The sequence below is a fragment of the Aythya fuligula genome, chromosome 5, assembly GCF_009819795.1.
Source record: "Aythya fuligula isolate bAytFul2 chromosome 5, bAytFul2.pri, whole genome shotgun sequence".
Taxonomy (NCBI): Eukaryota; Metazoa; Chordata; class Aves; order Anseriformes; family Anatidae; genus Aythya; species Aythya fuligula.
In genome coordinates this window covers 56171884-56187309 of record NC_045563.1, presented here as the reverse complement: position 1 = coordinate 56187309, position 15426 = coordinate 56171884, and positions in this window count along the sequence as shown.

Below are 15426 nucleotides of genomic sequence, written 5' to 3'. Positions count from 1 at the left end.
AGAAGTAACATGATCAACTGAGGACTCCTTCCTGTACTACTGAGAACAGAACAGTTCCCTATAATTCTGCCATTATTTTCAACTTCAGTTTTCAAAATTCACTATCTTCATCTTCAAAAGCTTACATAGGTTACACTTACATCTGAAAGTGTACACTGAAAGCACCAGATGATGGACTATTAAGAACAAATCAACACTGCCCCACACCCTGAACAAAAAAAAAAACACAAAACAAAACCACAAAAAACACAACGCAGATCCCACAATCCCCAATTGATCTGGCTATATATACGCACATCTACCACTGCATTATCGCTGATTAAATTTTACTGCTATCCATAGATCTCTTTGGATGTCTGCCTGACACGCTGCCAGCTGTCTGACAGGAAAGGCATCTGCCCCAAAAGATCTCTCTCAAGCTGTCTCCTGCATCTCATATATTTCCAGAGTGATGAGATCACAGATCATAGCAACTACCTTCAACAACGACAGGGGAAATGCCCATGACTAAATCTTCTGCATTTTCCATGTTGCTGTCAGTTCTTAGTGATGGGTAGATCTATCAAGCAGATGCACTCTTTCACTTGAAAATCGACTGACACAAGCAGCTCGTCCAGTTTGCTTTCCCTGAGCAAGGGAGTCTGAATCAGTTTGAAGAAACATGTATTAACGAAGATACTGAGGTTTGCTGCAGTCATATATGAACATTTTTCAAAAGCTTTCAGTGGAGATTTCTGGGGAGACCTTACCCTTTACAACTATGTTAGTACCAGATGCTGCCTGCAGTAGTGTATAATCAGGCATTTCCATTTTGCCCCTCCATCTCCACCCTTCCTTCCTCCTTTTTTTTTTTTTTTTTTTTTTTTTTAAACTGTAAACTATCCAATATTATCCAACTAACAGGCAGTACAGGGCATCTTACAAACTTACACATCCTTGCACACACATATCCCTTCCATCTTTGGTTATTTATGATGCCACAGACAAAACCATCTGAGCTCTAAAGGAATAGCAGTGATTTTAAAATAATCCCAGTGTAACATACAGAAAGCAATTTCATGAAGTCTGGGTCACAACTGTCCCTTTTACGGTGATGTTGCCCTAAAATTTATTAATAAAAATAAAACAAAACAAAAACACCTAAAACCCAGACCCTGTAAATTTTATAAGGACCTAAGTCCTCCATACGGGATTTTAATCACAGCCCCTTGCAATGTGCTTTTGCCTCATCCCACCTTTTCTTTTGACATACAAATGTCTTCACAGAAATGACACATATCACAAAAACTACACATGCACACTCACTGCCACCAAGGATCCCATACAGAAATAGGTTTACATGTTCAAGGACTCTTCTGAGTTCCTTGAAAAAGAATTTCATTTTTTCTCTGCATAAAGTCTGGGTAAGGGACTCTGGAGGCTCTATTTTCCTTCTATACTTCAGATACTTGCTAATGACATGCATACTGTTTTCTGATATCATACTGATATCCAAGATACAGATGAAACACTAACACTGCAAATTAAATGAGATTTGCAGATTGTTCTGTTTTAACAGTTTAGGACACTGTTTCTTGCTCAGGCATGCTGAGATGGGATCTGAGTGCCCATCTACAGAACCCCTGATTTCAGTGGGATTTACACATTTTCTTAAAAACAAACAGAGCAGAAACAAACAGTAAGACAGTTGTGGCAGATGCCAGAGTTGGTGGAAGGAAAGGAACTCTAATGAATTAAAAGCAGTGACTATGTCAGAACTCCTTCAGTGATGTTATCTTGACAAGCAATTTTGAACTCATCAACACTACTTTGCAGTCTTGAAAACACGGAATTATGCTCAGTTCTGAGGCCCTCATGGCATTTATTCCCTCACGATTCCTGTATAATTATAATCAGGAGTGAAGCTCTGCCTTTCTGAGAAATAATACGAATCCTTTTCCTCAAAGAATTTACAACTTGTATAAGGTCCTGCTCCTCTCCCCCAAAAAAAGAGTAGAGAGAAAGGTAAGAGAACCAGAACGTACAACAAAGCAGGAACAGAAGAAAGACAACATCACAGATATTTCCATTCCCTTTTGGTGCATGAATTAGTACATGGAGATTTAATACCAGGAGCTTCATAAACTGAAAAATTAAAACATACTGAAATAGCTTATGAAAAAGATCTAGAATTAATACATAGCAGACATGATATGTGTAAGTTGAGTATGAGAAACGTGCATTAGTATGAATGTAGTTCATCCACAAAATCATCTTCAAAGCTCGATAACCACCACTGTCAAAGTGCTCCTGGTGGGAATGCCAGTGGCTCTTTGGCAATTTATTTCCTTAAAATTAAGAGAAATCCTTGATTTGTAGTTTCTTATGTATAGAAACTTATGTAGTTAATTAAAAGACCATTGTCTATGAATCAAAGTAATGTATCCTGACACTTACTGTGGCATCAAGTAGGCTACTGGGCACAGCAGTCTGTTGAACTAAAAAGCAATTCCATTGTTTTCAAAATGTTTCCTATTGATTCACACAAGACTTAACTGAAAACAGAGTTTGAACTAAAGCCGTGGAGAACTCAGAGCTTATGAGATTGGGCAGCAGTATCTCATTTTGAGGCATCTTGAGAATAATACAATCACAGTTTTCCAATTTGACATGTTTATATATAATGTTTTTCCCCTCCAAACACTTCCTAAGATTGCCTTAGGAAATCATTTTTCTTTCATTTCACATCATCACGCATGGCAAACTCAGGCAGATGATGTGCAACAAGGAAAGCTCTCTAGATGGGTTCTGATTCCAGTCCAACAGATGAAGAGTTAGGGCAGGGAAGCATGGCCTGTCCTCTTGCAGACAACTTAGTACAGGACAGCAATAATCAAAGAAATCTTTCACCGAGCATCAAAATTATGTTTTACCTGGGAGTTATCTTAGGGATGACTTTAGCACAGGTTCCCATCAGTTGGCTTTTAGACAAAATTCTAATTATTGCTTACCAAAATGTAACTTGTTTCTGGCTTCTGTTTATTAATTGTTTAAATTCAAGGGAGTCCAGTCACAGTCTTGACAAGTCTTTTACATTTTTCTTTGCACAAAACTGTTCCTACCGAAATATTTGCTATACCTGTAAAAACTGACTTAGGAGCTGAGATGGCAGACAGCAAAAAATGGATTGGGCTGTTGCAGTGCAAGACGGCAGTAAAATTACACTCAGTGTCAAGTAGCTTGTGAACCTTCAAAAAAAAAAAAAAAAAAAAAGTATTTCCTCAATACTGATCAATTCTGTGTAACATTGTGGGAAGCTGCTGAGAATTTTTTACATGATATATCCATGCCTTGAATTATTCCAAACAACAGAGCACCTGATATCACAGGTATGGTTTGGGATTTAGCATTTTCTATTTAATTATCTATTTAATAATAGAACATCTGAACAAAACGTGGCCACACTTACCTCCTGAACTATCAGGCAACTAATTTAATGCTGATACAGAGGCAGATAGCATACTGGCATGTGCCTGTACAGCTCCACTGACCTCTGCCCTTTTTATGTTATCAGAAGCTTGTTACGCTATCTCTTATCTCTGTGCAATGAGAATGTGTCTGATAGATCAGTGTTTAGGACATAATGTTCCTAATATCACAGATACTGATATATACTCCCAATGACATTTATTACCTCAGAGTTATTTAATTTTGGTGATTACTGTTGCATTTAATTATGTCCTGATTTCAGAGTTCAACTTCAGGTTATCATGCTGCTTTTGGTTCTAGAAAAGAATGGAATACGAACACAGCCAACCCTTTTAGTTATGAAATCTGTAACTGCTGTAGGTAACACTTATGACAATGAGGTTACTTTAAAATTTTGTATCATTCTAAAACTGCATTTTTTTTAGATACTGTTAAAAAAAAGCTACATTAGAAGAATTTCTTGACCCACTAATTAACTTTCAAGTAGAATATAATACCTGTTGAATGTTGGTGTTCTAGGACATGAGTCAAATGACTGATCATTCATGCCTCTTACATTTTGCACAAATTGAAAAAAAGAAAATAAAATGGCAGACCTTGATGAACACAGCATCAGAGAATCACAAAAATAATGCATATAATTTTCCTTTCATACATACATGCCAAAGGCTGACCTTGATTTGAGGCTTTTGTGGGAGAACAGACCCCCTGTCCAGCTCAGAGCCTCTCGGCAGCTCAGCTGGCTATGCTCAGTCTAACATAAGCACAACTTCCTCTCTACCTGAGGTCATTTTTCTCCATTTCCACTTGTGTATGTGGGAGTGAGGTAAGACAAGAAATTAATATTTTGGGGGTTGCATCCCAGCCAAAACATCGCTTATAAAATATACCTTGAAGGTAATCTTACTGAAAATAGAGTGAGAGATTGAGTGTGCCAAGAAACGGGAGCAAAGCCCCATTATTTTAAGGCAATGATTTTACTCCTCCATTTCACAGCTTTCTTGTCATATGCCATAAGGGTTTGTATTTAACTCAGATAAAATCACAGGATCACACAGAATCACAGAATCCTCTATGTTGGAAGAGACCTCCGAGATCACCGAGTCCAACCTCTGACCTAACACTAACAGTCCTCCACTAAACCATATCACTAAGCCCTAAATCTAAACATCTTTTAAAGACCTCCAGGGATGGTGACTCCACCACTTCCCTGGGCAGCCCATTCCAATGCCTCACAACCCTTTTGGTAAAGAAGTTCTTCCTAATATCCAACCTAAACCTCCCCTGGTGCAACTTTAGCCCATTCCCCCTCGTCCTATCGCCAGGCATGTGGGAGAATAGACCTAACCCCACCTCGCTAAAACGATCCTTCATCTCCACTTCCTTATGTATAACATTCACCCTGTGACTCAATTATTGGGAAGTCCCGTCATATAACACCTCAATTATTGGGAAGTCCCATCACATCACACATTTTTCAAGGCTGTCAAGAGCTTGAAGTATTTGAAAGTGACAGGACTGTACGTGCTCAGTTTGAGGAGCAGTGATGGAAGCTCTCCTTCCCCAGTCCTCCTGATGACATTGAGTATCCATTTTTAAGAACTACTCCCCCAAATCCTAGCCTCCCACACCCCCCAAAAATACAAAACAACAACAACAAAACAAAACTCCCCCCAGAAAACAATACAAAACCCACCTTCAGTAATGTGTACTTCAGCTAAGTGTATAGAAAAAGACTTTGGTTGTCCAAGAAACGAGCGATCACTGTAATATATGAAATGTATTTTTCCTAGTTTAAATTTTGCCACATAACAGGCATCTTCAGTGTAGGAAGGGGAAGTTCTGTCTGCATCCAGACAGAGTGTGGGCTGTGATTGAGGAGGAGAGCATGACTGTATTGCTACAGAAGAGAAATAAAGAGTCAGTAGGTATTAGGCAGTGAATTTGAGCTGAAGAGGTTTTTTCCTCTGCTAACAACTGGAAATATTATGGCAATTCAGCTAGCACAACATGCGAAGTGCACCAACAAGGAGGCTTCTGGTGTCTGGCCCAGTCCTGCAGTCCCTCCACCTTGTCCTGAGGCCATAAGATCCAAGATCAAACAGTCCTGTGTGCCCAGCCCTGGCTTTCCTGCCAAGTTCCCGGGTTGGTTCCTCCCAAGTTTTGTCCTGGGAGCAACTACACTGTCTGCCACATCATCCTTTGGGACAGCAAAAAGCTTTGTAGTGAAGCAGATAGAAAAAAAACAAACACAACACAACAAACACAAACACCCTCAACAGTACAGAAGCACTCTCTTGTGTACCACAGCAGCTATGGAGCACTCTGGAGCCAGGTGCTTTGCAGCTAGCTCTACACACAGTTGCTGTGCTTGGTGTATCAACACAGCACACTGTGCCAACAAGTACCAGATAAACATGGACAAACTTCACCTTGCAATCCATGCCTTCCCCCCCCCCCCCAGAGCAGCCCTTTCCAGTGTCTCTGAGACTCCTTATGAACTTTGCTCTTGCACTGAGAAACTACTGTCAGTAGCCCCTAAGTGTTCAAGATGACGAGTAAATACACGTATTTCTCTCAAGGGTTTAGCTGTACTTACAGTCAGAATAATCTTCAGGTAAGAACTGTACTTAAACTCAGCACAATCTTTAGACAAAACAAAATTAAAATCAAAGAGCATTCAGGAGAAGGGTGACCATGGAAAATACATTTTGAGTTGCAAAAGGTTAAGCATTTGTAATTCATTTTCAAATGGTTAGACATTAATTTCTCTTTTTCTGTTACATTCACATTCATGTAAATTAAGCACAAACGAAGAAGGAAACCTAAACATGCACTTGCGTATGCCAAGACTCATTTGTTACATCAAGACTGTTAAAATAGGCTTTTCTCATGCCAAAAAATCACTGCTAACATAGCATGTTCATCTTCAGAATCAAACCATGCTCTTCCATTAAAAATTCATCTCGACACATGAAACATGCCTTGCCTTTCAAAGATGCTGCTCAGCGGCACTGTGTCTTTTTCTGCTATGTTATTTTTGAGATGTACCCACCCACGCATTTATACATGTTTTACCCCAATCATACTCAAGCTATTATATACAGTCCTTAAGCCCTTTCTTCTAAATTACCCAACTCTTAAAGAAAAATGTTATGATATAAACATGAAAGTGAAGTTCAAGTCTTCCCGTGACTCTTGCTACTACTCAAATGTAAGCAAGATGCTTAATCACGCTGCCTTCATTTCCGTTGGATCATGTAAAAGCTGAGGAAACCCAGTTTTATAAATTTCACTCATGGCCCCAATGGGAAAAGACCGACTCAGCCACTTGTTTTAAACCAATATTGGTCCAAGATTTCAATACAACTAAATTCTAATTCCTTTGTTATCTTTTCCAGATCATTCCTTTCTCACTTCTCCTCCAGCCATTTCAGTTATCAGCTGTTTCTGTGTTATGGATCTGTACCTAGTCACCAAACTCACCTTCTGGAGAAAAGTGAAAATGAACCATACACTCTGCTAAATGATTTCAGAAAGGCTGAATGCATGCAGTGGGAGTCGAGAGCAACAGCACTTCCATGAGTATTCATCTGCATTAGCATAACTGAAATACCAGATTAGGTAGTATTTTGAGAACCGAGTGTCCTACAGCTTGTTCCACAGTTTTAAATCAAAGCTACACAGCCTGTAAAGAATATTCAGGTCCTAACTCCAAATACCTGTGGAAAGCTACAGATGGAGCTGAGAAAAGGAGTAGGGACAGAACAACACGGGCGTTTTTGCATTATGAGTGGGACCTGGACACATGTGCAAGTGTTTCCCTGTGCAGCACCACTTAAGTGAACAACAACCTTTGGCTACCTGTTAAAAAGCTGATTGATTGTGCATTTTCCTACATCTCCATTTGCACATCTGGTCTTTTTTTTTTTTTTATTATTAAAAACAAAACCAACCAACCAAAAAAAACCACAACACTTTTTGCTGCCCTCCCTATGGAAAAGGGACACGAAAGACTGAATTACCAACCCAGAGCTGTGCAGCCAGTCAGCAGGAGCGAGCATCGGATCGGAAGCCCTGTTTCTAAGTCTTAACCTGCACTCAAACACTATTTGGAAAATAAAACCAGAGAAACAGCTGCCTCTGGTTTGCTTTTTCCTTCTTTCCTCCAAATGAAAAGCAACAGAGAGCTGCTGTTTCACAGATGTTACTGCGCAAAACAACACCAAAAATAAAACATCAAAATACACAAAAAACGAAAACAAATGCCCACCAAAACAACCAGGCTTTGAACCACGCAGGGAAAAACCCAAACAGTCGTAGTAAACAGATTATCCAAATTTCTGCAGACTGCTATTATATGCTGGGGGAACCATGACTAGAGGGGAGGCAGCAACAAGGTCAGTTGCAAATTTAGAAAGCCAACCAACCAAACAGAAGGCTGAAAAACAAGTCATGTCCAAAACAACCCCACGTCCAAGATTCTTGTGGCGCGAAGTTCTCTGACTCCTGACAGCAAGCAACTTACCCTGAATTTTTTGGTTAGCCTGTCACAAATTCAAAAGAATTATAAAGTAGGAGCAAAGTAACTGATCCATTCTCAAGGCTGCAGAAGATTTATTCCAGCTCTCATTTTCCAGCTGTTTGTCTATCAAGGCACCACGGAGCCAACATGCACCAAAGAGAGACGTCTTGTTTCCACTTAGAGAAAAGAAGATAAAGGAAACATTTTTCTTCTTGAAAAGATGTGTATCAAATCCACCATCTCTCATATGAGGAATAAAACCTCATCTTTCCTGGACAGAATATTCTGCATTTAAAACTGCAACTTCTCCACTGTAGGTCTTCGTATGTAGCCAACATTTAGATCCAGAATCTGTCAGTGAACCTAACTTGACTTCCAACGTCCTTAAATTTCAATGCCTAATTTAGCACCGGTCCTGGACCACATGCTATCACTACATTTTTATTTTCCCAGCTTAACTTCAGGGGTTAGATTTCCAAAATTGTTCAAGATGAGTCAAGATTTTGGATGAAAACACGACCCAGCCTGGATGAGAATATTGTTCCACCTCTACAGTTTACACTAAGAACTGCCCCCAAAGAATTGTGGTATAGAAACAAAACCACACAAAGAAATCAAAAATGAGAAAAGTAGAGAAACAACAACAACAAAAGTTCCCAAACAAACACTATTAACAGAAGAAGAAACACACCAAATCTGCATGGCCCCTCTACTTCACAAACATCCATACAGGTGGGTACTTGATATATATGCACACACACACCCCCTCACACAAAGGAACAAAACAGAAGGGGGGGAACCAGGTAGCTGTGAGGTTTACATTTTTTTTTTTTTTTGATAAGAAGATATGGTCACATGCAATATGATACTTGGGGACATTTGCTGGAATACAAGAAACTTATTGCCAATAAATGATGATGCAAAACCTCTGCGATTCAGGAAGCCACCTAAACAGTAACACGATCTCTTCTTTTTCCATTACTTGGGAGAGAACTGCTCGAGCAGGCAGCCAGGAGGGAAGTTAGCAGCTCTGGGAGCTAATTCAGAATCGAGCCCTAATTTTTGCTGTAATTGTCTTTACTTCACACGGGGATTTTTCATGCAGAGCATGATCCCAGCCCCCATCTCCCACCCGCTGGGGGGATTTGCAGAGCCCCAGTTGCACCCCTGCTACTGCCACGGGCACAGCCCCGGTACCCTGCAAACACTTCTCCAGGGCCTCACCAGCACGTTCATTTTTGAAAAGGGAGCTTTTGTTCATGTACTGCAAAAGGAAATAAGAAGGACAGCTGACATGTGCATCCAGCTGAGAGGGCCTTTCCTTCCCTATGGCTCATGCTAGCTGGGGCTACCCCGAGGTATTGCTCTCGCTCATCCTACCAAGACTGCCCGACGCTGCCATGAGCTGGAGTCCTTTGCCAGAGCACCCTGAGTTGGTGTCTGACACGCAGCCTTTCTGCTTCCCCGCCTGCACCCTCCACCCCAAAAAAGCAGGGTGCACATTTCTTTAAGCTACCCCTAAGTCACATCTCTCATCCCCAAACAAGTTAAAATAAGCAGCCCTGCTATCCTGCAGTCGATAGCACACGAAGAGCGGAGTGATTTACCAGAAAGGACAAACAGCTGGAGGAGTACTTGTTCACATAAGCAAACTGCAGAGGCTTTCTTACAGCTCTCCATGCTGCTGTGACGTCCCTCTTCTTGATTTCAAAGCGATGAGTGCAGCAGCACATCACCGTGCAGCTTGACAGGAGGAGCAGAGCACAGGCTCAGCTCTTACAAGCACAGGCTAACGTGGCGTGGCACATGAAGGCAGCTGCTATCTGCTGTCCAGGGGCTCTCTCTATTTTCCATTAAGCCAAACACATTTTCTCCAATTGCTACCACTTGCTTCACGTCACATTATTTTTTGGTACCCTCCAGAAGTCTCTCTCTCTCTGCTTTTTGGCCCTTCAGGGATGAAAAAAGAGAGCAGCTTTCTGCAGCCCTAAAGATGGCCCAAACAAAGGTGCGTACAAGAGCTCATTTAGCACTGTTTAAGTTAATTCAGGAATTATAGCAAAGCAATAAGTGCTGCAGGGCCTCGGATGCAAGAGAAGGTCCACTGGGCACAGACCTACAGAGAAGTGGTGTGACTCTGCTCCTCCTCACCCCACACGTGTTAGAGGCAAGACCAGACCAGGCCAGCTCTCCTCCTGGGCCCTTCAAGAGAAATATATTGTCAAGTTGCAGACAAACTTGGTTTCTTTTCAAAAAAATTTTTTTTCTGGACTATGTGTAACCATGACTAGCTCTTTATTTAAGGTTAGGAAAAAAATAATAAAGAAGGGCTATTAATTTGGGGATTAGAAAGATGATACAGAACATCAGAGTATGTTTGCAGATCACGAGAAGCTATTGTTTTTGCAGAACAATACACAAACCCTTTTCGTAATGTGGTATTGCTGCTCACTCAGCAACCTATATCAAGATAAGGATGTGAGTACATAAGGAGAGTGAAATTATACAGGCAAAACATGATGAAGCGATCCCTTAAGAAGTACGTTCAGAAAGAAAAGTGAAAGCAATAGAAAAAGTAAATAAATAAAAACAATAAAAGATCAACAGTTGATCTCAAGGTCTTGCTAAAAAATCTCTTCCTTTGATTTGGTTTGATTGGGTTTTCTATGAAATATGCAGGGAAAATGTACTTTGCACAGCACTATTTCACTGGAGTACACGAAGCCTGTAATTCAATGAAAGATGCCAGGTCTATTCACTGTTAAGCCACTTTGTTCCTCAGGAACTGTCTGAATTTTCCCTCCTCCTTTAGTATGATAATACAGGGGTATGTGAAGGCGTGTTGTGATCCTCAGCTTTACGCTAAGTGGGGACACTCATTAAAGCAGTCCACACACACTACAGGATTTCATTATATGTGATCCTCAAATGTACATCATTTTTGTATTCCTATGTTTGCCGTGAAACTGTTTCTAAATGCTTTTTGCAGATCTGAAGCAGTATTCTTACTGCTTATTAACAATTGAAGAGCAATGTTGAGGTTACTTTGGTTTCTGAGGCTTTTACCAGCACAGAAATAGCGAAGCACACACTGCTTTTTTATCCTTTTCAAATGCACTCTGTGCTTCCTTATCCTTAAATCACCTGCAGCAAGATCTCCGCTCTCTGCTTCCTTCCCAGTGGCGACATACTTCCTTGAGTGCTTTTTGACCAGCTCGGTAACTCAGCATACGTAGTGTTCTACTTTTGCTGCACGTTATCCTCATTTTAAAACAAGCTAGGGCACAACACTGCAATTTCGTTCAATCTTTGTCTGCTGCCTTTTGATGAGATGCTCTGGGCTCAGTTGGCTCATCCTGCTGTCAGTCTATACATCCTTTGCTAACAGGTAGTAAAACTTGTATAGTTAATGTAACAAAAAGCCAGCTAGCAGTCTTCATTTGCAAAGCTACTTCTATATTCAAATGAAATAACTTTTCTTATTTCATTAATACTCTGCTCTTCCTTGCCAAGCCCTGTAAGAATCTGAAACAGCCAATGCAGTATCCAGTTCCCCAGCTGTGCCTTCCTTTGGCTCCCTTCTCTCTGCCTTTCTCTCCCACCCTCTCTAACACTCTTGTTGGCAAAACTGGAAAAACAAAGCAAAACAAAAAACAAACAAACAAACAAACAATTCTCTAAGACCAGTTTTGGAAACTTGCTCTGAAACCTCAGGACTGTCTGCACTTCCTGAACACAACAGAACAATCACAGATAAAACATCCCAATGTGGTAACTGGGGAGTGATCCGAAACAGGATGGGATGTCCCCTAGTCCCATCTTTTAAGGAGTATTTGCCACAGTGTCTAGGTGGAAGACCGATGATCCAAAGGACAGCCTTATCTCCTCAGTGACAGCACTGCCCAGTCACCAGGAGCACCGCAGCCTTCCTGACTTCTCCTGTTTTGCAATAGGGTCAGCGCCTCCATCCAGCTCGTACCTGCTACAGGAGCTACTGCAGGGGCTCCTCGGCCCACGGGCTTGGCTGCAATACCTGAAAACTTATTTTGACCCATACTGGGAGAAAAACATCCTTCTGCACTATATCTGTGTCATTACTGGAAAAGAAATCACTACCCTGGATAGATAAATAAATAGCAAGCTACTTTCCTGTCCACTATTTCTCCCTCTTTGGGAAGTGCTGAAAGGCACCGCTGAGACTTCATCTTTTTTTTTTTTTTTTCCCTCCCCCAAGAGTTACACACTGAGTTTTCCTAATTGCAACCCAGCACTGCCTGTGCAGACATCACAGTTCACAGAGTGCATTTTGGACTGCAAGTCATCCTCAGCTGATTTTTTTTTTCTTTTTTGAGAACTCCCCAATTATTTGAAATCCGATGTTCCAGACTAAAACTTATTTTAATACAGCTCGCCAGCTCACTGCCACTGAAGAATAGGATCCTATTCTCGGTGCCAGCTCTGCATTTTTCACTGTAAGCAGGTACGCAACAAGAGCAGCCCCCGTGCAGCCCGAGTGACCCTGCTCAGCAAGCATGCAACTGGCTTTCCACATCTCTGGCCCCGTGCACCCAAAAGCACCCGAGCATGCAGGAGGGGACGTGGGGGGAGCGCTGAGACTTGGCTGTGCCGGCGGGCACCCCTGGCTGGAAGCCTCACACGACCCGGCGCCGCCAGGGAAGAGCGGTCCTGCGGGGAGGACTTCGTGTCCCGGAGGAATAAGCTATTTTGAAACTATAAGCAATACCTCCAGTTCCCCAAATTACTGGGTTGTAATGATCTTTGTATAGATAAATAAGCGTGTCTTTCTGAGGAAAAAGTAATCATTAAAGAGGAGCCTCTTAAGCAAAGACAAAGTCCACCATAAGGGAAAGATAGTAACCTGTAAGTTTAACAGCGACTTCTTAGTGACACACCTTGGATTTTGAATGCATTTTGCGCTCCAGAAGTTTGCTGTTTCTCAACAAACGAGTTTCCATTTCCTTTTCAGCCACCTGCTTTAATACCTGACTTAAATCCACCAATGACTTTTTCACAGTTCTGTATCAGAATGTATTGAGTGGCGAGCTGAAAAATCAGTCAGTCAGGGTGCAGTGAAACGCTTGCCTACTATATAGCAAAACAATCAGTTCATTCACAGACTCGATTTCATTATCTGCATTATCAGCAGGAAGAAGTGCTTTTCAAATATTCCAGCAGTGAACAGTTATTTACCTGACAGCCACACTGTAAACACTTTTTGGTGAAAACAGTATATGCCAAATAGAGGAACGTCCTGCAAGAAAAGAAGCATTTAGAGAAAAATATGCAATCCGTATTTTTATAACCCTATTAAGAGAGGCTGTCACTTTTCATGAATAATATTCAAACTCTACAGCCACAAGAACAACTTAATTTTGAAAGCTGAATTAGATGTATGCATAGACCTAGGCATTTGGAGCAGCACCAGCAAGTCAATGTCCAATGTTAAGCCTGAGCTGATATTATCTTCCCGAATGACTCTCATTTTACAATAATTGACAAATCCCAGACTCAAGCATTTAACTCAAGCACCAGAGTGCAGAAACTACAATTTTTTTAGGCCACTTAGGAATGGAAAACTCAACCTCTTGTCAGTACTAACGATCAGTCTGTGATCAAGGGTCAGGATTTGGACCTGTTACTCATGACAAAAGTATTCAACAGACCAACTCAGCTGAAGCTAGCAAGAATATTCATGGTCTGATGATCGAGCATCAGACTACACGATGCTTGGCTGCCTCGGAGAGGTATGACTTCTGTCATCTGAAACCAGCGCTTACTCCAATGGGAAATGTCTCCCATCCAGAAAAAATAATTTTTTACTTTCAGAGCAGGATGACAGGCAAGACTAGCTGCCAGTATTCACATGTGAAAAAACAGAAACTTTGGAGCTGTCACAAAGGAAAATCATAGCAAAAGATTCATAAGAACAGAAGCATACTCAGACTTCTGTAGTAGCAGCCTGTGCACGTGCGCCAGCTCGGGTACTAGAAGATGCTGTCTGGACGCTGTTTGACTTGATTATGAAGTGCACTGTTCCTCATTCAGGACAAAAAGACACAAAATAGGTAAAATCTCTTTGTCGGATTCAGGGAGAAGTTGGTGTCTCAAGACCATAACTCTCCAGTGCTACATGAGGATTATCATACAAGACAAGGAATTTATCTCCAAGACCCTGAATTTCTCTATCATAAGGAAAGGAGAGTGCAGAATTTCAGGATGCACTTGTCTGCCTTCATTTTATGGACTTAAGGAATAAAGTTACATTATTTCTTGCAAAAGCAAATTTTCTACAACAAAGAGAAAGCCACTTCAGCACACTCTTATCTTGGATTAATTTTTGTTTGTGTTTGGTCCTAGATATCTGTTCAAGCGTCACTGTGGCTACCTAATGGTAGCAAGGAAGGAGGAGGGGCTGGGCAAAGAGGGCACCATCTGGCCAGCTTTGTGCCACACATCGTCTTCCTCAATCAGATTCGGGTCCCATTAATTCAAGTGTGTCTCAAGCAGACCATCTGACCATCCAAGAACATCTCCTGTTTTTACTGGTTTATGCATTTATTATTTACTCATTTACTGGTTTATGCATTTATCTGCGTGCACCTTTTACAACATACTTCATGTTTGGATTTTCTGTGGGCTCTCCTTGTCCTTCTGTTTCACAATAAGCATGGGGCCATTTTCACCATTACCTGCCCTCTTCTTTCACCACATCTAATGATGTTGCCCCAAATCATTGGTAGTGCTGAGTCCTGAATGGGCAGTTGCCAAAACCCAACCTGTCACCTACTCATCATTAACTGAACTACTGAATATGTTATAGTTAGTTCCTTAAAGAATATTACGGACCCTGCTTGGGATTTCCAGTATGTATTTATTGTTAATGAAGAAGGCTAGGATCAAAGAGGCAAGAAGAATAAAATCTTTCTCAGCCTCAAGAGGAAAGCATCATGGAAACTGTTCACAGAGCATTTCTTCATGCTTGTGAAGGCTGACTAACCAACCACTTTAACAGGGATGTTTCCACAGAACATAAAGGGATATTTTTTAAGAGAAATCATTGGGCAAAACCAGGAAGGCATTTGGGACTGAAAACTGTTATATTCTAGAAGTTTTGCAGTAAACTGTTTGGTCCACTGTCCATGGTTAGAGCTCGCCATTTTTGTAGATACTGTCTTGCAGAAAGACTATCGCATTTTTTTTTTCTTTTTTAAACAGAAGTTGATACTTTTCTCCCATTTGTTGAAAAGGAGACTCTGCTTTACTAAAGAGCAAGGTTGATCTTAAAATTCTTAGCATCTTTTAAAATGCAATGGGCTGCCTCTTCTGACAAGAGCCCTCTACCCAAAATCAGACCCTCAAGGCTTGAACACATATCAAGACTGATACTTGATATATCCTAATAGTTACAAATG